The 17,980-nt window shown below is 33.9% G+C and overlaps 1 long non-coding RNA gene across 1 annotated transcript; it reads left to right on the forward strand.

Moving 5' to 3' along the window:
* Positions 1-6,200: 6,200 nt before the first annotated feature.
* On the forward strand, positions 6,201-17,355 carry LOC126882186 (uncharacterized). The gene is made up of 2 exons (XR_007697204.1): positions 6,201-7,400; positions 16,736-17,355. It is a non-coding gene; the product is annotated as an uncharacterized LOC126882186 (long non-coding RNA).
* The last annotated feature ends 625 nt before the right edge of the window (positions 17,356-17,980 follow it).

The raw sequence follows: 17,980 nt of genomic DNA on the forward strand, positions 1-17,980 counted from the left end.
CAATTTGTGATGAAAATGTTGCCACCGACTACCATTGCTACACTGTACAAATTTTAGTGCTTGTCAGTTTTTTTTTTGTTTTAATATTTTTTAAAATCTTATTTATTTTCATGTTTACTACTCTTTGTTTAACTCGACTATAAATTTTTATCAAGATTCTTTAATTTTTTTCATTTTTATCACACTTTTTTTCAGGAATAAAAAGTCACACAAACAATCCTTCCATTCTTGTTATAATGTTTTGTATTTTAATAAATACAGAAAAACTAGATCAATTACTGTGTTTTTTAGATAAGTAATACTGTCAGTAAGTCATCGAAATATTTTTTTGCATTATAATATTTAACAAAAGAAAAATAACCAATAAAATGTGAAACCCGTCTGTCAGGCGGTTAGTTAGTGTTTGCGCCATTGATTTAAGATGTTAGTACTTAAGGGTTAAAAAAGTAAGGGGTTTAAAAGATTAAATTCAATGTGGTTTAATAGCCAATAAAAATAACTTTCAAATAGTTTTTAGGCAAACATGATATCGTAAAAATTAACGGAGTTATTAAAAAAAAAACAATAACTGTTTTGGAAAATTTTTTAAAAGATAAATTTTGAAAAATATTTGTTGCATAAATTTTAATGCTATCAACTTGTTCAGGGGCTCAGTTGATAGATATTTCTATGTACTTTGACAAAAAGGTTTAATAAGGTTATGTTATGAAATGCATCATTTTCCCATTATTTAAGCTTTAGATATATTTAGATTTGGGTACTCGCCGAAAAAAATATACATTCAATTACCTCCTATAACTCACTTTTAGTTAACATTAAAAGGTTTTTCCAGTGAGGAATTTATTTCGTTTTCTATTAGCTTTATTTTGGTAATACATAATACCTTTTTTGTAAAATCTTATAGTTTTTGAGTTATTTACGAAAAATCGGTAAAAAACATGCATTTTGTTTAGAATTTGTCCCTCTATCGAATTCTGAGCATATTTTTAATAAAATAATTTTCAGCCCCGAGAACGGGTTGCATCCACCCCCATGGTAAAAGCTCAAGTTGACACCATGTCACCTTTGTTTCTTGAGATATCCTCTAACCACTCACCAATTGTCATGCAAATCGATGGAGGTTCAACGAAATCGGAGGTAATAGCTCATATCCACCTTCAGTGACTGCACTAACTCTTTTTTAAATATTAAGATATGTCAATTGGTGATTTTATTGTGGTATCCAAATGACCCTTTAAGTGAATGCATTCATGTATGAATGATGTATCTTGGTCATCTTTATTTTGTATCAGATTTTCAGCTTCTTTAATATTTCTTCATGGCTAAATTTTGGCAAATCTGTTAATAACACGAAAACCTTGATAAATAAGTCGATAAGATTCCCTGACGTCTATTCAGGCCTCTTATCAGTGTCGAATATAACATAGAATGTGTGGATTTTCATCTCATCCCTAGCTGAAAAGTTTAGTTCATCATCGGCCCCCTCGTCAAATTGAATTTCTCTTTCTTATTTCTTTATATGTTTTATTTGGATACAATTTTTTGGCTTCCTTGCGGTAAAGTAATTTGAAAGAGCTTCATTCTCTTTAATGACAGAACCTAGATCCATAATTGTATATACAAATATTTTTAGTACAGTATTTTTGCCGCCCTAGGCAACTGCTTATATTGCCTAATGGATAAAGCAGCCCTGATTGACAGTTGTGACAGTAATTAAATATTTGATAATGATCATTTTTGATTAGCGTTCGAACAACCAGCCCTAGATGTGATAGATAATTGATATTATAATATTTAACCGCTATGATTGAAAATTAATTGATTTTATGTGATTTTAATGGATATTCGATATAAATGGTCTAATTTACAAAAAACTTGAAAACATTTATTGATAGACAGATACGACAGATTATTTTTAGAACATAAACAAATAGGTACTAGTGCGATGCTCGATTTGAGTAGTTTGGGCACTTATGATTTTTACTGACCGGCGCGCCGGGCGTATACTAAATCGATCGCTAACGATGAATGGGAAAATGACTGATACGAGTTGATTCTAACTGTATACCCACGTTTGAATTTAAAAATTATTTAATTAAAAATAGAGGGCTGAAAATATACGGTTAGAAGGGTGTAACAAAAATGAGAAAACTTCTGTTGGAGTGAAAGTAAAAAGAAAGATATAGGTACTCCAACAGAAGGAAAAAAAAGAATGTATTTTACTAAATAGTGGCTGAAAAGAAGAGAGTGGGGTGTGTAAAGAAAAAGGGTGGAGTGGCTTCTACGTTGAGAAGCCGCAATAGGAAAAATACTACTAAAGTGCAGTAGTACTGAAGAAAGGGGAATTAGAAGGGATAGAAGTAGAAGTATGAAGAGACAGAGGCAAACTGAATAGAGTTGGCTAGCTATAGATGCAAGAGAGCAACTTGACACTCAAGGATGGATACGGCTCGTTTGCATGCCTGTCGAAGAACAGTAGCTCTATATAGATAGTAATGATGACTAGAAGATAAAATAATAAAATAAGAATAATGTACTGAAAATGAATGGAGATGAATAATGACTAAAAACGAACAAAATAAATAAAACTAACTAATCATGGGCGCCATGAAAATGATCTTCGATCATTTTCCCAGGTATCTTATACTGCTGTCAAATATTAAATATATCAAACCTGTAATAATGAACATAAAGGAATAATAAAATAATTGATATACAAAATAAATACATATTTATTAAAAATAACTACTAGATTTTTGACAATCTCTGAGTTACACAAAGTGTATATCATGTGACTCTAAAATGACATAAGTTATACAAAAAGTTATCTCTAAGATAACAACAATAATGTTATCTGTTACAAACTTAAATACCTCTTACATATATATATAGGGTACAAAATTACATAAGTCTTCTACCAAATGGTTATAGTACGCCTGCTACGTACAACTAAAGGAAACTGACAAAGATGAAAATACTACAAATAAATAGGCCCAAGCCTCAATAAGGGAAAATACAATAATGAATAAATAAAGTTAAATATACAATTGACTAAAGTAGAAATGAAGTTGAGATAAATACCGACGATGACCTAAATTAACCGAACAAATGGAATAAAGCAAATAACAGTAAAATATTTGGGAAACAAGCTAGTAATATTAAAAAATAAATTTACCCGAATTACATAAACCAATATCAAAGCAATAATAAAGTATTAAAAACCTAATTTTCTCTAGGCTTATTCCTGTGCACAAGAAGTTACCGTAGATACAAAGTTTGGGAACCAAATAATCTAATATACAAATATGTCAAAAAAAACCAGAGGTAACCTAAATCTGGAAAAAAAACAGTGTATTTAACAGATAGTCTGAAATATTAAAAAAAACCAATAGTTACTACAACACCTCACTAAATGTTCCCAAACGAGGTTGCAGTTGCATCCTAGAAAATGATGCACCAGGATGGAGCGACCCCATGACTCCTGTAGGCCCAGGTGCCAAGACGAAAATTGAGCTGGAACGCTCCCATAGCTTGTTCCAAAAAAGACGTATTCCCATGATGACTTGACTGTGGCTGTAGTGGTTTCTCTAGGTGGTCAAATAAGGTCTATGACTTCATGGTAGGGTTTCTCCCAAATGGCTAAAAACATTCCCAGTTTTATTTCCCATTTTAAACATTAGCAAAAAGTAAAGGGAAGAAGAAATAATTGAGGAAACTTTTTAGAAGCATTAACATAGAAAAACCGATCATTAAGATGGAACAAAAACTAATCTCAGGTAACCTTGAACTATTTTGAGTGTGAACACATGAACAAATAATGATAAATGTGAAATTTGAATATGATTTATCTGAGGGAATATCTATAAAAATATATAGAATTTATAAAAATATTGGAGGTTCAATAAATTTAAAACCTACAGAGAAATGATAATTATTTCTAATATTAATTGAGAATTGCATATGTTTGGTTATGTCTAACCAAAAAATATATTAATATATAATTTTCCTTGAATGAATATTCAATAATCGAAATAATCTACATAAAATCCAAATAATGAGTTGACTAAGAAATTTAACAATGAACCTAATATCTCAAAGGTTCCATCACAAAGACCAAGGCTATACATAAAAAAATTACTATGAAAAAGTAGATCTCACCGAATGATTCCTATTTATACTCCAACAGGAGTTGTCACCCACATGTCTCCTCACTCCAGACAATCCCTGGTGGTAACTTTTTACTTTACGTTAAATTTCTTATGTGATAAAATAAGTTGGAGGAAATCATCCGCCATTCTATAGGGTATATCTATTCGACACCACAGCTCACAGTCAAGTAAAGAACGAGAGGCGTTTCTCCGCCAAGGTAAACGTCAAATTCTCTCAGAACCCGAATAATTCTCGATAGGTGGAGTACGTTCCATCACCGAGGTATGACGTCACCTCAGTGGTCCTATACGAGAATTTAAATGAGAGACCGAGGGAAAATAATAATAATAATTATTAAAGAGCTACTTTCGTAACGTGACCGTTACAAGGGCCATAAATGTTAACGCACGTGGTGGATTTATTTTGTGGACTGTAATTTAGGTCTGCTATTGGTACTTCCATGCACTAACATCCAAATTTGATATCGATAGATAAAAAGATAAAATGATGTTCAGCCAAACACACAACTGATATAAAAAATTGGGTACTAACCTTTAGTGTCGTTGTTTTCTTCTAATGTGAGGCCCCAGCGCTGCACTCTTAAATGCACTAAACCAGCAACTTTAGGTTCGTGTATCACGCCGATGATTGATTTTTGACGAGAATTTTTGTTACACGCGGAAGGTGCTTAGATGTTGATTCTTCGTCGGTTTTCGAATGTCTCCCTGGTCGTACCTCTAGCGCTTATGCGCAGCAATGGTACCCTGCGTAGAACCAGCTGTGTGTTTTTTGAAGCTTTTAATTTTAAATATTTAGCGCCAAAGTGTTGCGCCAACACATACTTTAAATTAATTAGATCCTTTTCTAAACAATCTCTAATAAAATGATGTCTAACATCAATATGTTTGGTTCTTTTTGATTCCAATGTAGAAGCCATCTTAATACATACATGATTGGTTATCTTCATACACATGTATATATGTATATTATAAATAGTTTTAAAAATCTCTTCTAACATCTGACTGAAAAACAAACTTTCTATGACACATGAAGATAATGCCATATACTCAGCTTCTACACTAGATAGTGACACTACATTTTGCTTTTTAGTTTTCCAACAAATAACATTATTGTTAAGCTTTATAGCCTAACTACTAATACTCTTTCTGTCAATCTGATTATTTGCAAAATCTGCATCAATATAGGATATTATCTCTATTTCTTTATTTCTACTTTTAACAAACCTTAAAACATAATTTTCTGTAGATTTCAAGTACCTCAAAACATTTTTCAAATTTTTCCAATGTTCTTCAGTATAATTATTTTGAAATTGGCTAAAATATGACATAAAAAACTTAAGTCTGGCCTAGAGCCTAACATTACATACATCAGACAACCAATCAATCCCTTATAAGTTAACTTAAGATTTCCTACCAAATCTTTATCTTTACAGATTGACAGATTAAGTATAGGTTGCATTGGAATATCTGACATTTTACAATCACTCATATTAAATCTTTGCAAAATTTTCTTAATTAATTATTTTTGTGAGATACAAATTTCATTTCCAATTTTACTTAAATGTAAACCTAAAAATACTAATTTTTCATTCTTTTAATTTAAATTTTTTCTTTAATTCAGATTTTATAAAAATAATATTATCTTAAATTTTTGACAATATTATCAAGTCATCAACACATATAAGTAAAAATGTAAAATCCTTAAAATACAAACAAGGATCCTTCCTAGATCGTTGAAAACTAAGATCAGTTAGACATTCATGAAAAAGTGTATTCCAACATTTAGGTTAAGTTAGGTTAGGTTAGGAGCTTCCAACATTTAGGAGCTTCTTTTAAACCATACAATGATTTGCTTAACTTACAAATTAAATTTTTATCATATCCTCCAAGCCCTTCTGGTCGATACATATATACTGGTTTTTTCAACGTTCCATAAAGGGAAGCGGACTTAATATCTAGCTGTTTTACAAAAAGATCATATTACCAGAGAACGGCAGTTCTCGTCAGTGTGTAGCGATAACGCTACTGAATCTTTAAATTAATTACATTCACCGACCTCTAACGAATTCCCTTTTGGAGACGCCTATGGAAATCGTCCATCGTCGCCTACAGTCAAAGCGCAGCGAGTAAGAACCGCCGCGCATGGGCGTTATTGGATCAATGAACGAGTCGATTCAAAAAGTCAGTCGGTCACAGAAACTCAAATTAAGAGGTATGCAAATTTAAATATTTCCCTTGGGACGAAATCTGAGAAGAAAATTGAGTACAATCAAATAGAAAACATATAATTAACAACTTAATCAGTTCAAGAACACATGGAAACTCCTGGATACTCAATTTAAAACGAAAATATCAAAGAATTCAAACATTTATATAAAGCGTTGGACTATTCATTATGGCGGCTTGAAGTTTTGCATAACCTCTTCTTCCAGATAAGTCTCTAAACTATTTATGTAATAAAACCCGTTCTCTGATATTCATCCATATGTATATACATAAATTGTTATTTTCTTTGTCGAAATCCAACATTTAATCCAAAGTTTCACGTTTCCTTATCATTAGATCCTTTTTTTATGACAGTGAGTAGTTTTTGTGTCATTTTTATAAGTCATACAAAAAGTTCTAGCCATAGATAAGGTATATATAATTAGGATATATGGTTCTAGCCTTGTGGAAATTTTATTTAATGCGCATAGGCGACAATGTTTCAATTTGACAGTAAAGATGTCATAAGTTTGACAACCAACATGCTGTCTAGATAATGCTTGCTTGTTTGGTAACAGTAATACCGGTCGTTGACCCGATGTAAAAATGTGTGCTGTTACAATCATTTTGGGAAACTGTACCTTTTCTTAAAGCTATTTTGATTGTAGATTTCGTCCTATACATATAAATAGAAGCAGTATTTACATTGTTCTGTTGGAACATTACTTTGAAGACCAGTACCTAGTTTTTGGATCCTTGCTTTTGATACCAGTAGTTGAGACAACACCACCATTACCTAATTTCCACCACAACTAATACAACAACAGTTTCTTGCTTTTCCCAACAGATGTGAACAAGTTTTAGATTTTTGTCCTGCCTGGAAGGATCAACCTTTAGGACTTTCTCCTGGAAACAGCTGTGGGATAAGTTAAGCTTTTATTTTATATATACATTGATCAAGGTCTTGATTTTAATTCTCACTTTATTTACCACCAGTGTAAACTGTTTTATATGCATATAATTCAGGTTATATATCTATTTTTTTTCCCTTGTAATAAATAGGAGTTTTCAATCATAAATAGGACTATGAAATATAGATAAATTAGGCAATGGTCAATAATAAAACAAGTTTTTTTTAATAATAAATCAGTTCAAATCAAAAATAAGTAAATTCAGTAAGTTTAAAATTTAATAAGATAGGGAAATAAAATTTAACAGTTTTTTGAATAAGAGAAAGACATTAAAATTTATACAGGATTTTTTTTATAGCATTTAAGTAAAGAGTTTTGACCGACTCAGATCTAGTGTTTTGTATATCTCCCAGTATCTGTGGTCAAGCATATTACATGCACCCAGATCTGGAACGTTAAGTAGTTGGACAACTGACAGTCCCAGGATTATTATATTATTAACCGTAGGTTACGACTTGTGCTTTGTCCCGGACTTTGACTGTTTACCTCTTTGATATTTTGTTATTCGGCCCAATAGTGGTGTATATTTTTATTGGTGTCCATAAAGGTCCTGTTATATCATTTATTCCTCACACACCACTATTGTTAAACTATTTATTGTCTGTATACTTACTAAATTATTAAATTGTATTTATAGAAATATTTATTAATAATAATAATATATTTGTGGTTACTATTTTTTGCTTTTATTTCAGTTCCTACTTAACAGTATATCATATAGCAATACAAGGTAATTATTGAGTTTTTTTATTTCAGGTCACGGTATCAACTGTCGTTTATTTCCTGTCTTCTTTATTTCAAAAATCTCGAACCTTTCAAATTCTCGGTTCAGAAATCTGAGCTGTTCGTTCGAGTTGGCGCCCTTCTTCTTCTTCTTTCCTTGTTGTATCTCCACATTATTCGATCTCCAGCGTTCTTATCTAGTTGCGTTCCCTTCTCATATTAACCGGTCTCATTTTCTTCCTTGTTTCTACCATTTCGTAATCCCATCTCTCTGTTTGTATATTTAAAAGCCAATATTCAGTGTATTGAAGCTAGCCCGAATCCTCACTTGAGATATAGTGTCTCTCTGCCTATTTGATTTGGTCGTCTGAGCTAAGCCCCTCTTCATTAGTGTCATAAATCGCTTCTTTCCTATTTTCCCCTATTTTATCGGTTTTTTCCCTTCAAAATCCCAATACCCAGAGTATAGGGTTACAAATTGGCGCCCAACGTGGGATTTCTTTTGCACTTCTGGCTTTAAAAATATCTCCTTGAACCTTTGGTTTTATCTTGGGTAGTGGTATTTTAACGTTCAGTGGTTTTGTTTTTAGATTTTCATTTTACCCTTTAGTTCTTCAACTTGTTGATCTTTTGCACATTATTTTATATCTATACCTTAAATAAACTTGTGTTGCTATATACTGGGTAGACTGAATAAATTGCTTTGTATTTTTTTTATTAACTAGATATCCATTTTGGATAAATAATAATTGAAGTAAAATATAGAAGTTCTAAATACCGTAACATCAATAATGTCATTTTTATAAAAGTCCGTAGCATCCAAATAGCTCACTTCACTACCTCGAAGTAACATTCTTCTAAAATTTTAGGTTTCGCTGGAGTTGTAGCAGTGCATTGCATCGGAATTAGCGACTGGACCAAACAAGTAGTCATTACTGGTAAAACCATTCATAGTGAACATTAGCTTGAGGACAGAGAGTAAGTTAAGCTTTTCCTACTTGTATTTCTCATTCTCAAGTGTATTCCCCAGTTGTGTAAAATGGCATCTTTTAAGGCAGAACATCTGTTATCCTCTGAATTAGATTATGAGTTGAAAATCCGTCAGTTAGCTGATCCATCTTTAACCACGGATCAGGCTAAAATGGTTGTGTTGACAGGTGCATTGAAACAAGCTTCAGCAAATCGGAGTCATGCTGTTCTGTCAGCTTTCCCCCTAAATTTTGCTGATGAGGTCCGTGAAATTGAAGTCACCCTTGCAGATCTAAAGGCCCAAATTAGCTCTTTTGTTGGCTCCCATAGTGATGTAGTATATGGTCGCTTGACTTCCCGTTTAGGTCATGTTTCAGGTAGGGTTCATTTGTTAGAGTCGGTAAATGAGGAAGAGGATGCCATTAAGAAGTCTCTCAACTTCAAGATACTTAATCTGGAAGGCGAACTTGAGTATAAGGTAGTTCCACAGGCTCACTCCACCCCTCATAACCCTAGTGTTTTGGTAAACTCATTTCCTTTCTTTAAGTCAGCTCCTATTCATAAATGGGGTGTATGTTTTTCGGGTAGTTCAGATGAAAATGTTGTTAGTTTTTTGGAAAAGGTAGAGTGTCTGCGTATAGCACGTGGGAATACTGAGGATGAGTGCTTTTCGTCCGCTGGGGACTTGTTTAAAGATTCAGCTTTTACTTGGTACCTCAATAATCGAGGTGGTTTTACTTCATGGCAACAGCTAGTTGCCAAGCTTAAGTCGGATTTTCTTCCTTATAATTATGAGGACACTTTATTGGACGACATTCAATCACGCAAACAAGCTCCTCAACAAAAAGTCACTATTTTCATTAACGAAATTGTAAGTTTATGTAAGCGTTTGGAGGTTCCTCTGTCTGAGTCACATATAGTTAGGATTATTAAGAAGAATTTGTTGCCGTCGTATCATTCCAGCCTTGCACTTACAGATATTCCGTCTATTGCTGATCTTACCGAAAAATGTAAGAAGTTGGAAGAAGTTTTGTCATGGTCTTCTGACACTTTAGTCCCTAGTCGTTCTAATTTTAAAAATAACGAACCATCCTATTCTGGTAGGCCAAATTATTCTCGGTCTGGGAATGTATCTGTCTTCAACTCAAAGATTATCTGTTGGAACTGTCGTCAGCAAGGACACGGGTACTACGACTGTCCTGAGCCTAGAATTCGGTTTTGCTATGGATGTGGACGTCAAGGGGTCTGTAAATTCGAATGTCAGTTTTGTTCGGGAAACGAGACAAGGGGTGGATTGTCCCTGGCAGCCGCCCCTCATCAAGATACAGGGAATACTACCGAAACTCATCAAAACCACGGAACCAATTCCTCGAGTCTGGAAGCACAAGCTTCCACAAGTCAATCATCTCACCCTCTACCGAAAGACAAACAACCTCAGAATGGCAAACGCCAACCGAAAAGAGGACAACGTTAGTTGATTATGTGCATTGTGATTCTTCTGTAGTGTCTCCAAGTAATCCTTTATCTTCTCTTATTAATGTTGATATAAATTCATTGTTAGTTCGTAAAAACAAGGATAATCGTCCGTACCTTGAAATCTCTATCTTGGGACATTCCTGTTTAGCTTTACTGGACACAGGGTCCAATATCTCTATTTTTGGGTTCTTTAGGTCTGGAATTTCTCCAGAATTCTAATGTTAAGATGGGAATGGATGAGAGTTTGCAGGTGACTACAGCTGATGGTCAAGTTCAACCGATTTTAGGTCAGTTTACAACTGAGATTTCTGTCAGTGTGTGTAAAAGGATGATTACATTTTTTGTTATACCTTCTGTTAAAAATTCAGTTATCCTAGGGATGGATTTTCTGAAAACTTTTAATAGTGAATTGAATTTTACTGAATTTTCCTTATCTGTCTCTTCTTTTAATATCTCTTGTGTTAATGCAGTTAAAGATATGAGTAAACTTAATGCTCAGGAGTTAGAGCAGTTGAATAATGTTATCAAATCATTCTCTTCTATCTCTTTGAAGAATCAGTTAGGTAGAACTCACCTCATCGAACACCACATTGATGTGGGTTCGTCTAAGCCCTTCAGGCAATACCAATATCCCTTGCCTCAAGCCTGGCATGAAAGCTCGTAAAGGAGGTAGATGAAATGCTTAAGCTTGGTATTATCGAGCCCAGTTCGTCTTCCTTTTGTAGTCCGTTGTTGTTGACGAAGAAGAAGGATGGGACTTTTCGTGTCTGTTTCGACGGACGTAAGCTTAACAACATAACTATGAACAGGGATGCTTATCCTATACCTCGTATAGATATCATCCTGACTAAGTTACAAAACGCAAAGTACATTTCATCTATCGACTTGAAGAAAGCATTTCTACAGATTCCACTGAGCGAAGAGAGTAAGAAGCTTACTGTCTTTGCAGTAAATGGCAAAGGATTATATCAGTTCACTACAATGCCTTTTGGTCTGGTGTCTGCTCCCCAGACTATGTGTAGATTAATGGATTTGGTAATAGGCCCTGCTTTAGATCCCTTTTGTCAATATTATCTTGATGATATCCTTGTCATTACTCCTGATTTTGAAACTCATATCTCGGTATTGCAACAGTTGTTTCAGCGTCTAAGAGATGCAAATTTGACAATTAACTTAGACAAAAGCAGCTTTTGTCGTGACTCGATTAAGTTTTTAGGATATGTTGTTGATTCACATGGCCTTCATACTGACCCTGACAAAGTGTCAGCTATTCGTGAGTTTCCTGTGCCTAAAAATACCACTTAGGTCCGTAGATTGTTAGGAATGGTGGGTTATTATAAAAAGTTCGTTAAGTCTTATTCTACCTTGTTGTCCCCTATCACTGATTTGCTTCAAAATAGGAAAAAGGGACAAAATATTGTGTGGACTCCTGAAGCTAATGAAGCTTTCATTAGAATCAAGGAGGCTCTCACAAATTCCCCAGTTATGGTAGTCCCAGACTTTAATAAACCTTTTTATTTGATGACAGATTGTTCAAACACCGCATCTGGAGGTGTACTGTATCAAATCATTGATGGAGAAGAACACCCTATAGCTTACACAAGCAGGAAATTAAATAAAGCCCAGAAAAATTATACTACAACTGAAAAAGAGTTGTTAGCTATAATTACGGGCATAGAACATTTCAGATATTTTCTTGAGGGTCGTTCTTTTACAGTCATAACTGACCATAGTAGTCTGGTGTGGTTACAAAGTATGAAGAACCCATCTCCTCGTTTGGCTAGGTGGATTTTAAAATTGGCACAGTACGATTATAAAATTGTTCATCGCAAAGCTGCAGGTGTAGTAGTCGCTGATGCCCTTTCTAGGACATTTGATATTAATTTGTTAGACTTATCTACTTTACAACCAGATGACTGGTATCGCAAAATGTTGTATGATGTCCAGAATGTTCCAGGTAAATTTCCTGATTTTAAAGTTGAACATGGTGTTTTGTATAAACATGTGTTAAGTTCTATAGATTCCCTTACTGGAATGTCGGAATGGAAGATAGTCGTTCCAACTCCTAATAGAGCTGAGGTTTTGGCCACTTTTCATGACCATCCTACCGCAGCTCATTTTGGTTTCTACAAAACCTTCTGTCGTATCTCTGAACTCTATTACTGGCCGAAGATGCGTCAGACTATTCGTAGTTATCTCGCTAGATGCAAAATTTGTGCTACGTGTAAGTCAACAAATCTTCCTCAACCAGGTTTAATGGGTAGTTATCGACGGATTGATTTTCCTTTTCAACTTGTTTCTTTAGATCTCATTGGTCCTTATCCTAGGTCATATAAAGGTTCGCAATATGCTTTAGTAGTTGTTGATTACTTTACCAAATTTCCTTTGGTTCATACCATGTCTAAGGCAACTACTTCATCTATTATTAAGTATCTGGAGAATGAAGTTTTCCTGATTTATGGTGTTCCACAGATCGTGTCATGCGACAATGGACCCCAGTTCACAGCTAAGGCTTTTCGTGATCTCATGGCAAAATATAATGTACAAAAGATCTGGTACAATGCAAATTATCATCCACAAGCTAATCATACTGAAAGAGTTAATAAATCAATCGTGACTGCTTTAAGATCTTATTCATTTCCTGATCAGAGAGCTTGGGATACCCATATCCACTCTATAGTACAAGCGATCAGGACTTCATCTCATGAAGTAACCAAATGCCTCCATCTTATTTAATGTTTGGTCGTCATGTTCCTCTCTCTGGTGATTATTTTGGTAAAATCTCAGAAAATGCCACAAATTTTCCTACCATATCCGATAAGTTACACCGCTTAGAAGACATTCAGAATCTTCCTGATATTTATGTGGATGTTCAAAAACGTTTAAAGGCATCTTATGACAGAAATAAGTGCCATTATAACCTGAGAAAGCGAGCCTTATCTTTCAGAGTTGGAGATTCCGTTTTGAAAAGGAATTTTGTTAAATCTGATAAAGTGAACTTCCAATCTGCCAAGCTGTGTCAAAAGTACATACCTTGTACTGTCATTAAAGTTATTTCTCCTTTAATTTATGAGTTGAAGGAAACTTCTACTGGTAAGAAACTAGGAAGGTTTCATATTAAAGACTTACTCGAGGATAAGACAGTAGGTCCACATAACTTCGTTGATAATTTGGATTATTCATCTTCAGACGAAGATTAACTGATAAGGGACCAGTTTGTTTATTTAAAATCTATTTATCTGTTTTGTTTACCTGGCCAACATCTGTTTTTGCCATCTATTTTTAATTTTTTTTTATCTTATCTTCATATTGTTTAGTACCTCAGTTTATGAACTTGGTCATTTTATGGTTAGCTGTCTCTTAAAAAGAACAAATTATATACCATAGGAGTACAGGATGGATAATGGGAATTTTCCCCATCTTGAGTTCTTGGTTGAATAGGTATTTACAGGGATAGCTAGGGAATTTTGTTTTTTTTATACTCTTTTTGATTTATGGTTTTGCATGGGTCGCGAACCATGGCCATAAAACTTATATAGTCACTTAACTGTGTCAGGGTTTTAGCGTGGGTTCAGGATTGATCACCCTGGACTTGTGCACTCCACTTGGCTCAGAAATATATTAATATCTATCAGTTGTTCCTTGAGTGTCTCTTAGGTTGAAATTAGAATGTGTCATTTAGAATTGGATCGTTCTGATATTCAGCAGTAAGTAAGCCTGTTTAACTTTGTTGTCATCTCCTAGGTTATTTTCTTTTAAACGATTTGAGTTTTAATATATCTTATTACCTGAAGTTTGTTTTCTTGTCTCACTACCTCCTGCTTGGATGAGTGGATGTGAGTATGTGAGTTATCTTATTTGTCTCTACTGAGCATTATGCTAGTAGATGTTCTTCTACCTTAAATATGAAAAGGTAGATGTGAGTTTATCGTTATCTTTACCTGAATTGAGGTTATCTTTACCTTTATATTGAGTTCATGTTGTACCTTTACCTAGATGAGTTTATCACTTATCTATATCTTGGTTGAGTATACCTATTACCTTTATCTTGAGTATAGGGTCCTAAGAATCTGTCCTTCACTGTTCTTGTCGTGAGTGTAGAATTGGATCGCGAAAATAGTACAGTTTAGGTATTACAGTTAGGACATTAATTATCTTTTATCTTTGTGCATACCCTCTACCATGAGTAGATATGGGCTTGCAAGTATCTTTACCTTTTTAGCATACCTCTGGCCTATACCATAAGTGTAATGGGCTTGCTAGTGTCTTTACCTTATTGTGTCTTCCTACTGCTATGAAAGCTAGTAGAGATGTGATGGATTATTTTTACCTTGAATTTTCTACGTTCTTGATATCCAGAACCATATCATATATGTTTAGGTTTCTGGTAATATAGTTTTAACTAGTCCTAATAAATTAGGCCCTCATTGAACTCTCGGGTGATTAATAGAATCTGGTCGCTCTAGTGTCAATGTTGGGTATATTGATAGGATTTGTCTTAGGTTGATTGTGGTAAATGGTTCTTGGTAGTATTGTGTTAAGGGTTGTTAATATACAACCATAATGTAAATTCAATAAGGTTTTTACTAACACTTGAGAATGTAGATGATAAGTAGTGTATATAGTTAACTTACTCTATATTGTATTTATAACGTAAGTGAGTACGGTGTAATATTTTCTCTTTTGTCTTTCTTAACCCCTAGTCTTACTAAATTAAATTACATTATCTCGTTTGAGAACGTGGGTCAATTACACATCCCTTCTCTGTTCCAGACTTTATGCACCCATAATTCAGTATATCTCGCGTGGTCTCTATTGTATATCTTACTTCTACATTGATTTCGGTCCGATCTCTTCTGCCAATGATTTAGTTGTTGAGCTTATGTTGTTTGATACCACAACGTTTCAGCTTTACCTTATCCCTCCTCAGGTTCGTCCTAAGGCTAGTTGGTCCTGGAAAATTTTGGAAGTTTTCCCTTTTTACTGGAGATAAGGGAGAATGTAGCGACAACGCTACTGAATCTTTAAATTAATTACATTCACCGACCTCTAACGAATTCCCTTTTGGAGACGCCTATGGAAATCGTCCATCGTCGCCTACAGTCAAAGCGCAGCGAGTAAGAACCGCCGCGCATGGGCGTTATTGGATCAATGAACGAGTCGATTCAAAAAGTCAGTCGGTCACAGAAACTCAAATTAAGAGGTATGCAAATTTAAATATTTCCCTTGGGACGAAATCTGAGAAGAAAATTGAGTACAATCAAATAGAAAACATATAATTAACAACTTAATCAGTTCAAGAACACATGGAAACTCCTGGATACTCAATTTAAAACGAAAATATCAATGAATTCAAACATTTATATAAAGCGTTGGACTATTCATTATGGCGGCTTGAAGTTTTGCATAACCTCTTCTTCCAGGTAAGTCTCTAAACTATTTATGTAATAAAACCCGTTCTCTGATATTCATCCATATGTATATACATAAATTGTTATTTTCTTTGTCGAAATCCAACATTTAATTCAAAGTTTCACGTTTCCTTATCATTAGATCCTTTTTTTATGACAGTGAGTAGTTTTTGTGTCATTTTTATAAGTCATACAAAAAGTTCTAGCCATAGATAAGGTATATATAATTAGGATATATGGTTCTAGCCTTGTGGAAATTTTATTTAATGCGCATAGGCGACAATGTTTCAATTTGACAGTAAAGATGTCATAAGTTTGACAACCAACATGCTGTCTAGATAATGCTTGCTTGTTTGGTAACAGTAATACCGGTCGTTGACCCGATGTAAAAATGTGTGCTTTTACAATCATTTTGGGAAACTGTACCTTTTCTGAAAGCTATTTTGATTGTAGATTTCGTCCTATACATATAAATAGAAGCAGTATTTACATTGTTCTGTTGGAACATTACTTTGAAGACCAGTACCTAGTTTTTGGATCCTTGCTTTTGATACCAGTAGTTGAGACAACACCACCATTACCTAATTTCCACCACAACTAATACAACAACAGTTTCTTGCTTTTCCCAACAGATGTGAACAAGTTTTAGATTTTTGTCCTGCCTGGAAGGATCAACCTTTAGGACTTTCTCCTGGAAACAGCTGTGGGATAAGTTAAGCTTTTATTTTATATATACATTGATCAAGGTCTTGATTTTAATTCTCACTTTATTTACCACCAGTGTAAACTGTTTTATATGCATATAAGTCAGGTTATATATCTATTTTTTTCCCTTGTAATAAATAGGAGTTTTCAATCATAAATAGGACTATGAAATATAGATAAATTAGGTAATGGTCAATAATAAAACAAGTTTTTTTTAATAATAAATCAGTTCAAATCATAAATAAGTAAATTCAGTTAGTTTAAAATTTAATAAGATAGGGAAATAAAATTTAACAGTTTTTTGAATAAGAGAAAGACATTAAAATTTATACAGGATTTTTTTTATAGCATTTAAGTAAAGAGTTTTGACCGACTCAGATCTAGTGTTTTGTATATCTCCCAGTATCTGTGGTCAAGCATATTACATGCACCCAGATCTGGAACGTTAAGTAGTTGGACAACTGACAGTCCCAGGATTATTATATTATTAACCGTAGGTTACGACTTGTGCTTTGTCCCGGACTTTGACTGTTTACCTCTTTGATATTTTGTTATTCGGTCCAATAGTGGTGTATATTTTTATTAGTGTCCATAAAGGTCCTGTTATATCATTTATTCCTCACACACCACTATTGTTAAACTATTTATTGTCTGTATACTTACTAAATTATTAAATTGTATTTATAGAAATATTTATTAATAATAATAATATATTTGTGGTTACTATTTTTTGCTTTTATTTCAGTTCCTACTTAACAGTATATCATATAGCAATACAAGGTAATTATTGAGTTTTTTTATTTCAGGTCACGGTATCAACTGTCGTTTATTTCCTGTCTTCTTTATTTCAAAAATCTCGAACCTTTCAAATTCTCGGTTCAGAAATATGAGCTGTTCGTTCGAGTTGGCGCCCTTCTTCTTCTTCCTTCCTTGTTGTATCTCCACATTATTCGATCTCCAGCGTTCTTATCTAGTTGCGTTCCCTTCTCATATTAACCGGTCTCATTTTCTTCCTTGTTTCTACCATTTCGTAATCCCATCTCTCTGTTTGTATATATTTAAAAGCCAATATTCAGTGTATTGAAGCTAGCCCGAATCCTCACTTGAGATATAGTGTCTCTCTGCCTATTTGATTTGGTCGTCTGAGCTAAGCCCCTCTTCATTAGTGTCATAAATCGCTTCTTTCCTATTTTCCCCCTATTTTATCGGTTTTTTCCCTTCAAAATCCCAATACCCAGAGTATAGGGTTACAAGTGGCGCACAACCCCAACAACAATACCCCTACAACCTACAAGCGACACTATATATATATACACGAAATTTTCGATTTTCTAAATCTAACTGAATTGAA

Source organism: Diabrotica virgifera, chromosome 3 (assembly GCF_917563875.1).
Source record: "Diabrotica virgifera virgifera chromosome 3, PGI_DIABVI_V3a".
In the NCBI taxonomy this organism is placed as follows: domain Eukaryota; kingdom Metazoa; phylum Arthropoda; class Insecta; order Coleoptera; family Chrysomelidae; genus Diabrotica; species Diabrotica virgifera.